The sequence below is a fragment of the Haemaphysalis longicornis genome, unplaced genomic scaffold (assembly GCF_048455015.1).
Source record: "Haemaphysalis longicornis isolate Haplotype H1 unplaced genomic scaffold, Haemaphysalis longicornis Haplotype H1 scaffold_4, whole genome shotgun sequence".
Taxonomy (NCBI): domain Eukaryota; kingdom Metazoa; phylum Arthropoda; class Arachnida; order Ixodida; family Ixodidae; genus Haemaphysalis; species Haemaphysalis longicornis.
This window is the reverse complement of record NW_027526361.1, coordinates 118,174,101-118,177,084: the sequence shown is the minus strand read 5'-3', so window position 1 is coordinate 118,177,084 and position 2,984 is coordinate 118,174,101.

Genomic DNA, 2,984 nt, shown 5'->3' with positions numbered 1-2,984 from the left:
GCCACAAGGGATGATTCCTGGAGGCGCGGACGACTGAGGATCTTTGCTTTGCGGTAGTTTGCAGGTCAGGTCGCGTTCTGTGCGGATGGGGCCGAGGAAACCGTGGGAGGATGTGAGAGACTCTTCCGTGCAGCCATGTGCGCGAACTGGTTCCCTGTGACACCCTCGGCGTGCGCCTGGGTCCAAACAAAAGCACAAAGCCACACAAACACTATCCAGATAGCCGTGAGGGAGCCCGTGACAAATTTCTCCGGGGGAAGCCACAACGGTTTTTCTTTCAAACTTGGTTACCGTTGGCCCGGTGAGACAATCGGGCATTGCCTGAGGACGTCCTGTAGGGATCCTGGCCAGACGCGGGGCGTTCAAACAAGGCGTTCAAGGCACTGCTGGCATTTTTGAGAAGCAGCGGTTTGGCAGCTAGATTGTAGCCCAAGCCCGTTGTGGGGAACCATTGAACATGTACTGTACATTGTAACGGGATTTTTTTATGTAGTTATACCCTCATCTTTATCTCAATCATCCTACTGGTCACCCTCTGTCCATGCTCTCTCCCCTCTCTCCCCTCCCTCACACAGAGTAGCAGGCCAGAGCCTGTACCATCAAGTCGACCTCTCTGTGTTTTCCTTCTATTCATTAAAATTTCTCTCTTTCCCGAGAAATATTTTGCTTCCAGATGTTGATCAAGGTTATCTGCGGCGTTGTCCTTGTGCTGTTCATCGCCATGACGGTATCCAGGGGCTGCCTGCAAGACAGGACCTTTTTCAACTTTTGCCAGAAGAGAGAGATGCCGGTAAGAACTTGCGCATTTGTTTTAACTCGTGGCGAAAATCGAAAGCCCAGTTGCGGCGCTGTTCGGCCAATAACTGTCAAGTGTAACAACATACCTTTCCGGCCTTTGTTTTTTAAGGTTCAACCCGCGCGCATTGAGGCATCATGAAGCAAGCACCGCGCTGTTATGGTCAGAAAAGCGTGTTCTTTTGCGGTGAAGAAAAACGCCAGGGTTGCTTTAGGAGCAAAAACTCTATTCGTACCAAATTTTTTAAAATATTCTTTTTCATACGGCAAATCCCCCTTTATAAAAGAAAAAAATTCAAGTAGTTATTTTTATGTAATACTCCATAAGCGAACCCTTTTCAACGAATTATGATTGATTATGAGGCTTCACGCGCCGACGCTATGCTATGATGTGGTTTTAGGGGTGGGGGGGGGGGGGGGGAATATGGATGAAAAGGCCCAGAAACTGTCTGACGTGTGGTGTCCACACCTTATCAGGCCCGTTGAGGGTGGGGAATGGTATATGAAGGGAGTTGGAGAGCGGGAAAGATGAGGAGGAGATTTAAATTAGGCAAGAGATAGGCGATGAGGCACGCCGTAGTGGAGGGCTCCGGATTAATTTTGACCACTTTGGGTCTTTACGTGCGCCGAAATCTCGAACACACGGGCGTTTTCGCTTTTCGCCTCCATCAGCCAAGCGACCACCGCGGCCGGGGATCGAATTTCAACGTATTCTGGTAGTGGAGAGGGAGGAAAAATTTTATTCGACTGAAGAGCTGGTAGTTGGGCGGGGTCCTCAGTCTAGGACTCCGTTGGTTCTACCCGCCGTCTTCCCATTTCGGACAGCCATAGCTGCCTATCTGAGGAGAACTTCTTGCTGGGCTAGTTGGTGAATAGATGCCATGATTTGAAGCGCAACAAAAACACATGGACGAAGAACAGAGTAGACGAGACAGGCGCTGTCTCGTCTACTCTGTTCTTCGTCCGTGTGTCTTTGTTGCGCTTCAAATCATGGCATAACTGCCTATTAGGGTCAGAGTTGGCATGTTCACTCTCCCACTGCTCGTAGGTAGGGCTGGAAATTTGTTTGAAGCCTGGGTTCTGGCACTCCCCTACCATATGATATAGAGTAGCGTATTGGCCGCAGTAATTGCACAGGGTGGTATAGAGTATGGGGTGAACGGCGTGTAGTCTCGTGGGGTGTGGGAACGTGTTTGTTTGTAGACGGCGGAAGGTCACTTCTTGAACTTTGAACAGCGAGTCAGCTCTTGGCGGGTAAGTGCGTTGGGAAATCCTGTAGTGTTGCGTTATGTCGCTGAAAGTAGTGACAGGGTGATTTGACCGGTCGTCATCTTACAACGGTGCCCGGTTTGCAAGACCTCGGGCGAACGCATGGGTTACTTGATTGCCACGGAATAACGAATGGGCAGGCGTCCAAATTACTGATAGGTTTCTTTTGGGGGGATTGTGGGCTAGAACCTGCATTGCTTTTTTGGAAATTCTTACCCCCATGTACGTACTACAAGCGGCTTGGGAGTCAGTGATGACGTACTGGCTTGAGTCTGCTCAATGGCTAATGCAATAGCTGTCTCTTCCGCTTGGATGGTAGTGCACTGCTTTAGACTTATGCTCGTGATTAGGGCAGTGGGGGCTGCCATAACTGCAGTTTTGGTGTTCGCGCACGCGTAGTCCGCTGCATCCATATACACTGTGGTGGTAGATTCTTCGTGCAGTTTTTTGAGGGTTTGGGCTCTGGCTTGTCTTCTCCCTTCATGGTGTTGAGGGTTCATGTCCCCTGAAGTCGGGGTACTCGCAGCATTGACCGAATGTCCAGTGGGATGTCCGACACCGTTTCGATGGTTTGTGAAGTGCGTAGCCTAGGCGTTGGAGTACGTGGCGTCCAAGGGGGGGGGGGGGGGGGAGGGGGGGGAGGTGGGGGCGGGAAGAGAGGGTAACGGCTAGGCCTGTTCTCTGCGTGGTGAGGTGGGCTTCAGTCAGTTGTTCTAGAGTGTTATGCAGTCCAAGTGCTTGAAGTAGAGCATTTGGTGTACTTGTGGGCAAAGCTGTAGGGCTTGTTTGTACTCTTTGCGGATAATTGGGTTTTTCTGCTTTTCTCGCACCTCAAAGATGGTGTACAGGACGACAGGTTATTCGAGAAGCAATGAACGCTTCGACCAAACGTCGTAGCATGTTTTACTCTTTCATGCCGT